Source organism: Rutidosis leptorrhynchoides, chromosome 9 (genome assembly GCF_046630445.1).
Source record: "Rutidosis leptorrhynchoides isolate AG116_Rl617_1_P2 chromosome 9, CSIRO_AGI_Rlap_v1, whole genome shotgun sequence".
Classification (NCBI taxonomy): domain Eukaryota; kingdom Viridiplantae; phylum Streptophyta; class Magnoliopsida; order Asterales; family Asteraceae; genus Rutidosis; species Rutidosis leptorrhynchoides.
The window spans coordinates 364,060,972-364,070,462 of NC_092341.1; positions in this window are offsets into that span (position 1 = coordinate 364,060,972).

Consider the following 9,491-nt stretch of genomic DNA (forward strand, 5'->3'; position numbering starts at 1 on the left):
CAATAACCTTGGATCTAGCAGTACAGGAAATCGTGTAGGATGCACCTACAAAGAATTCACTGCCTGCAAACCTTTGGAATTTGATGGAACCGAAGGACCGATCGGATTGAAACGGTGGACCGAGAAGGTCGAATCGATGTTTGCCATAAGTAAGTGTACTGAAGAGGACAAAGTGAAGTACGCTACGCATACCTTCACAGGTTCTGCGTTAACATGGTGGAATACCTATCTAGAGCAAGTGGGACAAGACGATGCGTACGCACTACCGTGGTCAGCATTCAAGCACTTGATGAACGAGAAGTACCGTCCCAGAACCGAGGTCAATAAGCTCAAGACAGAACTTAGAGGGTTACGAACCCAAGGATTTGATATTACCACATACGAAAGACGATTCACAGAATTGTGCCTATTGTGTCCGGGAGCGTTCGAAGATGAGGAAGAGAAGATCGACGCGTTTGTGAAAGGATTACCGGAAAGAATCCAAGAAGATATAAGTTCACACGAGCCCGCCTCCATACAACAGGCATGTAGAATGACTCACAAACTAGTAAACCAGATTGAAGAAAGAATTAAAGAACAGACTGCTGAAGAGGCCAATGTGAAGCAAGTCAAAAGAAAGTGGGAGGAAAACGGTGATAAGAATCACCAATACAGCAACAACAGCAATTACAACAATAATCGCAACAATTATCCCAACAATCGCAACATCAATCGCAACTACAACAAACGGCCCAACAACAACAACAACAACAACAACAACAACAACAACAACAGCAACTACAACAATCATCCCAACAACAATAATAACCGCAACAACAACAACAATCAGAAGCAGCTATGCCAAAGGTGTGAAAAGTATCACTCGGGGTTTTGCACCAAATTTTGCAACAAGTGTAAAAGAAATGGTCATAGCGCGGCGAAGTGTGAGGTCTACGGACCAGGGGTTAATAGAACGAAAGGAACAAATGGTGTCAGAACGAGTAATGGCGGAGCAAGTAGTGTCGGAGCAAGTTATGCCAATGTAGTTTGTTATAAATGTGGAAAACCGGGCCACATTATTTGAAATTACCCGAACCAGGAGAACACGAATGGACAAGGCCGCGGAAGAGTTTTCAATATTAATGCGGCAGAGGCACAGGAAGACCCGGAGCTTGTTACGGGTACGTTTCTTATTGACAATAAATCTGCTTACGTTTTTTTTGATTCGGGTGCGGATAGAAGCTATATGAGTAGAGATTTTTGTGCTAAATTAAGTTGTCCATTGACGCCTTTGGATAGTAAATTTTTACTCGAATTAGCAAATGGTAAATTAATTTCAGCAGATAATATATGTCGGAATCGAGAAATTAAACTGGTTAGCGAAACATTTAAGATTGATTTGATACCAGTAGAGTTAGGGAGTTTTGATGTGATAATCGGTATGGACTGGTTGAAAGAAGTGAAAGCAGAGATCGTTTGTTACAAAAATGCAATTCGCATTATACGAGAAAAAGGAAAACCCTTAATGGTGTACGGAGAAAAGGGCAACACGAAGCTACATCTTATTAGTAATTTGAAGGCACAAAAACTAATAAGAAAAGGTTGCTATGCTGTTCTAGCACACGTCGAGAAAGTACAAACTGAAGAAAAGAGCATCAATGATGTTCCCATTGCAAAAGAATTTCCCGATGTATTTCCGAAAGAATTACCGGGATTACCCCCACATCGATCCGTTGAATTTCAAATAGATCTTGTACCAGGAGCTGCACCAATAGCTCGTGCTCCTTACAGACTCGCACCCAGCGAGATGAAAGAACTGCAAAGCCAATTACAAGAACTTTTAGAGCGTGGTTTCATTCGACCAAGCACATCACCGTGGGGAGCTCCTGTTTTGTTTGTCAAGAAGAAAGATGGTACATTCAGGTTGTGTATCGACTACCGAGAGTTGAACAAACTTACCATCAAGAACCGCTACCCACTACCGAGAATCGACGACTTATTTGATCAACTACAAGGCTCGTCTGTTTATTCAAAGATTGACTTACATTCCGGGTATCATCAAATGCGGGTGAAAGAAGATGATATTCCAAAGACTGCTTTCAGAACACGTTACGGTCATTACGAGTTTATGGTCATGCCGTTTGGTTTAACTAATGCACCAGCTGTGTTCATGGACCTTATGAACCGAGTGTGTGGACCATACCTTGACAAGTTTGTCATTGTTTTCATTGATGACATACTTATTTACTCAAAGAATGACCAAGAACACGGTGAACATTTGAGAAAGGTGTTAGAAGTATTGAGGAAGGAAGAATTGTACGCTAAGTTTTCAAAGTGTGCATTTTGGTTGGAAGAAGTTCAATTCCTCGGTCACATAGTGAACAAAGAAGGTATTAAGGTGGATCCGGCAAAGATAGAAACTGTTGAAAAGTGGGAAACCCCGAAAACTCCGTAACACATACGCCAGTTTTTAGGACTAGCTGGTTACTACAGAAGGTTCATCCAAGACTTTTCCAGAATAGCAAAACCCTTGACTGCATTAACGCATAAAGGGAAGAAATTTGAATGGAATGATGAACAAGAGAAAGCGTTTCAGTTATTGAAGAAAAAGCTAACTACGGCACCTATATTGTCATTGCCTGAAGGGAATGATGATTTTGTGATTTATTGTGACGCATCAAAGCAAGGTCTCGGTTGTGTATTAATGTAACGAACGAAGGTGATTGCTTATGCGTCTAGACAATTGAAGATTCACGAACAAAATTATACGACGAATGATTTGGAATTAGGCGCGGTTGTTTTTGCATTAAAGACTTGGAGGCACTACTTATATGGGGTCAAAAGTATTATATATACCGACCACAAAAGTCTTCAACACATATTTAATCAGAAACAACTGAATATGAGGCAGCGTAGGTGGATTGAATTGTTGAATGATTACGACTTTGAGATTCGTTACCACCCGGGGAAGGCAAATGTGGTAGCCGATGCCTTGAGCAGGAAGGACAGAGAACCCATTCGAGTAAAATCTATGAATATAATGATTCATAATAACCTTACTACTCAAATAAAGGAGGCGCAACAAGGAGTTTTAAAGGATGAAATACCCAAAGGATCGGAGAAGCATCTTAATATTCAGGAAGACGGAACCCGGTATAGGGCTGAAAGGATTTGGGTACCAAAATTTGGAGATATGAGAGAAATGGTACTTAGAGAAGCTCATAAAACCAGATACTCAATACATCCTGGAACGGGGAAGATGTACAAGGATCTCAAGAAACATTTTTGGTGGTCGGGTATGAAAGCCGATGTTGCTAAATACGTAGGAGAATGTTTGACGTGTTCTAAGGTCAAAGCTGAGCATCAGAAACCATCAGGTCTACTTCAACAACCCGAAATCCCGGAATGGAAATGGGAAAACATTACCATGGATTTCATCACTAAATTGCCAAGGACTGCAAGTGGTTTTGATACTATTTGGGTAATAGTTGATCGTCTCACCAAATCAGCACACTTCCTGCCAATAAGAGAAGATGACAAGATGGAGAAGTTAGCACGACTGTATTTGAAGGAAGTCGTCTCCAGACATGGAATACCAATCTCTATTATCTCTGATAGGGATGACAGATTTATTTCAAGATTCTGGCAGACATTACAGCAAGCATTAGGAACTCGTCTAAATATGAGTACTGCCTATCATCCACAAACTGATGGGCAGAGCGAAAGGACGATACAAACGCTTGAAGACATGCTACGAGCATGTGTTATTGATTTCGGAAACAGTTGGGATCGACATCTACCATTAGCAGAATTTTCCTACAACAACAGCTACCATTCAAGCATTGAGATGGCGCCGTTTGAAGCACTTTATGGTAGAAAGTGCAGGTCTCCGATTTGTTGGAGTGAAGTGGGGGATAGACAGATTACGGGTCCGGAGATTATACAAGAAACTACCGAGAAGATCATCCAAATTCAACAACGGTTGAAAACCGCCCAAAGTCGACAAAAGAGCTACGCTGACATTAAAAGAAAAGATATAGAATTTGAAATTGGAGAGATGGTCATGCTTAAAGTTGCACCTTGGAAAGGCGTTGTTCGATTTGGTAAACGAGGGAAATTAAATCCAAGGTTTATTGGACCATTCAAGATTATTGATCGTGTCGGACCAGTAGCTTACCGACTTGAGTTACCTCAACAACTCGCGGCTGTACATAACACTTTCCATGTCTCGAATTTGAAGAAATGTTTTGCTAAATAAGATCTCACTATTCCGTTAGATGAAATCCAAATCAACGAAAACCTTCAATTCATCGAAGAACCCGTCGAAATAATGGATCGTGAGGTTAAAAGACTTAAGCAAAACAAGATACCAATTGTTAAGGTTTGATGGAATGCTCGTAGAGGACCCGAGTTCTCCTGGGAGCATGAAGATCAGATGAAGAAGAAATACCCACATCTATTTCCAGAAGATTCGTCAACACCTTCAACAACTTAAAATTTCAGGACGAAATTTATTTAACGGGTAGGTACTGTAGTGACCCGAACTTTTCCATGTTTATATATATTAATTGAGATTGATATTTACATGATTAAATGTTTCCAACATGTTAAGCAATCAAACTTGTTAAGACTTGATTAATTGAAATATGTTTCATATAGACAATTGACCACCCAAGTTGACCGGTGATTCACGAACGTTAAAACTTGTAAAAACTATATGATGACATATATATGGATATATATATAGTTAACATGATACTATGATAAGTAAACATATCATTAAGTATATTAACAATGAACTACATATGTAAAAACAAGACTACTAACTTAATGATTTTTAAACGAGACATATATGTAACGATTATCGTTGTAAAGACATTTAATGTATATATATCATATTAAGAGATATTCATACATGATAATATCATGATAATATAATAATTTAAAATCTCATTTGATATTATAAACATTGGGTTAACAACATTTAACAAGATCGTTAACCTAAAGGTTTCAAAACAACACTTACATGTAACGACTAACGATGACTTAACGACTCAGTTAAAATGTATATACATGTAGTGTTTTAATATGTATTTATACACTTTTGAAAGACTTCAATACACTTATCAAAATACTTCTACTTAACAAAAATGCTTACAATTACATCCTCGTTCAGTTTCATCAACAATTCTACTCGTATGCACTCGTATTCGTACTCGTACAATACACAGCTTTTAGATGTATGTACTATTGGTATATACACTCCAATGATCAGCTCTTAGCAGCCCATTTGAGTCACCTAACACATGTGGGAACCATCATTTGGCAACTAGCATGAAATATCTCATAAAATTACAAAAATATGAGTAATCATTCATGACTTATTTACATGAAAACAAAATTACATATCCTTTATATCTAATCCATACACCAATGACCAAAAACACCTACAAACACTTTCATTCTTCAATTTTCTTCATCTAATTGATCTCTCTCAAGTTCTATCTTCAAGTTCTAAGTGTTCTTCATATATTCTACAAGTTCTAGTTACATAAAATCAAGAATACTTTCAAGTTTGCTAGCTCACTTCCAATCTTGTAAGGTGATCATCCAACCTCAAGAAATCTTTGTTTATTATAGTAGGTTATCATTCTAATACAAGGTAATAATCATATTCAAACTTTGGTTCAATTTCTATAACTATAACAATCTTATTTCAAGTGATGATCTTACTTGAACTTGTTTTCGTGTCATGATTCTGCTTCAAGAACTTCGAGCCATCCAAGGATCCGTTGAAGCTAGATCCATTTTTCTCTTTTCCAGTAGGTTTATCCAAGGAACTTAAGGTAGTAATGATGTTCATAACATCATTCGATTCATACATATAAAGCTATCTTATTCGAAGGTTTAAACTTGTAATCACTAGAACATAGTTTAGTTAATTCTAAACTTGTTCGCAAACAAAAGTTAATCCTTCTAACTTGACTTTTAAAATCAACTAAACACATGTTCTATATCTATATGATATGCTAACTTAATGATTTAAAACCTGGAAACACGAAAAATACCGTAAAACCGGATTTACGCCGTCGTAGTAACACCGCGGGCTGTTTTGGGTTAGTTAATTAAAAACTATGATAAACTTTGATTTAAAAGTTGTTATTCTGAGAAAATAATTTTTATTATGAACATGAAACTATATCCAAAAATTATGGTTAAACTCAAAGTGGAAGTATGTTTTCTAAAATGGTCTTCTAGACGTAGTTCTTTCGACTGAAATGACTACCTTTACAAAAACGAATTGTAACTTATTTTTCCGACTATAAACCTATAATTTTTATGTTTAGATTCATAAAATAGAGTTCAATATGAAACCATAGCAATTTGATTCACTCAAAACGGATTTAAAATGAAGAAGTTATGGGTAAAACAAGATTGGATAATTTTTCTCATTTTAGCTACGTGAAAATTGGTAACAAATCTATTCCAACCATAACTTAATCAACTTGTATTGTATATTATGTAATCTTGAGATACCATAGACACGTATACAATGTTTCGACCTATCATGTCGACACATCTATATATATTTCGGAACAACCATAGACACTCTATATGTGAATGTTGGAGTTAGCTATACAGGGTTGAGGTTGATTCCAAAATATATATAGTTTGAGTTGTGATCAATACTGAGATATGTATACACTGAGTCGTGGATTGATTCAAGATAATATTTATCGATTTATTTCTGTACATCTAACTGTGGACAACTAGTTGTAGGTTACTAACGAGGACAGCTGACTTAATAAACTTAAAACATCAAAATATATTAAAAGTGTTGTAAATATATTTTGAACATACTTTGATATATATGTATATATTGTTATAGGTTCGTGAATCAACCAGTGGCCAAGTCTTACTTCCCGACGAAGTAAAAATATGTGAAAGTGAGTTATAGTCCCACTTTTAAAATCTAATATTTTTGGGATGAGAATACATGAAGGTTTTATAAATGATTTACAAAATAGACACAAGTACGTGAAACTACATTCTATGGTTGAATTATCGAAATCGAATATGCCCCTTTTTATTAAGTCTGGTAATCTAAGAATTAGGGAACAGACACCCTAATTGACGCGAATCCTAAAGATAGATCTATTGGGCCTAACAAACCCCATCCAAAGTACCGGATGCTTTAGTACTTCGAAATTTATATCATATCCGAAGGGTGTCCCGGAATGATGGGGATATTCTTATATATGCATCTTGTTAATGTCGGTTACCAGGTGTTCACCATATGAATGATTTTTATCTCTATATATGGGATGTGTATTGAAATATGAAATCTTGTGGTCTATTACTATGATTTGATATATATAGGTTAAACCTATAACTCACCAACATTTTTTGTTGACGTTTTAAGCATGTTTATTCTCAGGGTAATTATTAAGAGCTTCCGCTGTCGCATACTTAAATAAGGATGAGATTTGGAGTCCATGCTTGTATGATATTGTGTAAAAACTGCATTCAAGAAACTTATTTTGTTGTAACATATTTGTATTGTAAACCATTATGTAATGGTCGTGTGTAAACAGGATATTTTAGATTATCATTATTTGATAATCTAAGTAAAGCTTTTTAAACCTTTATTGATGAAATAAAGGTTATGGTTTGTTTTAAAATGAATGCAGTCTTTGAAAAACGTCTCATATAGAGGTCAAAACCTCGCAACGAAATCAATTAATATGGAACGTTTTTAATCAATAAGAACGGGACATTTCAGATAATGTAATAATTTAACATCTCTTTAGATTTGATAAACAATGGGTTAACAACATTTAACAAGATCGTTAACCTAAAGGTTTCAAAACAACATTTACATGTAACGACTAACGATGATTTAACGACTCAGTTAAAATGTATATACATGTAGTGTTTTAATATGTATTCATACACTTTTGAAAGACTGCAAGACACTTATCAAAATACTTCTACTTAACAAAAATGCTTACAATTACATCCTCGTTCAGTTTCATCAACAATTCTACTCGTATGCACCCGTATTCGTACTCGTACAATACACAGCTTTTAGATGTATGTACTATTGGTATATACGCTCCAATGACCAGCTCTTAGCAGCCCATGTGAGTCACCTAACACATGTGGGAACCATCATTTGGCAACTAGCATGAAATATCTCATAAAATTACAAAAATATTAGTAATCATTCATGACTTATTTACATGTAAACAAAATTACACATCCTTTATATCTAATCCATATACCAACGACCAAAAACACCTACAAACACTTTCATTCTTCAATTTTCTTCATCTAATTGATCTCTGTCAAGTTCTATCTTCAAGTTCTAAGTGTTCTTCATAAATTCTACAAGTTCAAGTTTCATAAAATCAAGAATACTTCCAAGTTTACTAGCTCACTTCCAATCTTGTAAAGTGATCATCCAACCTCTTGCTATTTACAGTAAGATATCATTCTAAATCAATGTAATACTCATATACAAACTTTGATTCAATTCCTATAACTATAACTATCTTAATTCGAGTGATAATCTTACTTGAACTTATTTTCGTGTCATGATTCTACTTCAAGAACTTTCAAGCCATCAAAGATCCTTTGAAGCTAGATCATTTCTTATCACTTCCAGTAGGTTTACCTACTAAACTTGAGGTAGTAATGATGTTCACAACATCATTCGATTCATATATATAAAACTACCTTTTTCGAAGGTTTAAACTTGAAATCACTAGAACATAGTTTAGTTAATTCTAAATTTGTTCGCAAACAAAAGTTAATCCTTCTAAATTGACTTTTAAAAACAACTAAACACATGTTCTATATCTATATGATATGCTAACTTAATAATTTAAAACCGGAAAACGCGAAAAACACCGTAAAACTGGATATACGCCGTCGTAGTAACACCGCGGGCTGTTTTGGAATTGATAATTAAAAATTATGATAAACTTTGATTTAAAATTTGATCTTCTGGGAAAATGATTTTTCTTATGAATATGAAACTATATCCAAAAATCATGGTTAAACTCAAAGTGGAAGTATGTTTTTCAAAATGGTCATCAAGACGTCGTTCTTTCGACTGAAATGAATACCTCTTACAAAAACGACTTGTAACTTATATTTCTGACTATAAACCTATACTTTTTATGTTTAGATTCATAAAATAGAGTTCAATATGAAACCATAGCAATTTGATTCACTCAAAACGGATTTAAAACGAAGAAGTTATGGGTAAAACAAGAGTGGATAATTTTTCTTGTTGTAGCTACGTGAAAATTGGTAACAAATCTATATTAATCATATCCTAGCTAACTCATATTGTATTACATGTATTCTAATATATTATGTAATCTTGGGATACCATAGACACGTATGCAAATGTTTTGACATATCATATCGACCCATGTATATATATTATTTGGAACAACCATAGACATTCTATATGCAGTAATGTTGGAGTTAGCTATACAGGA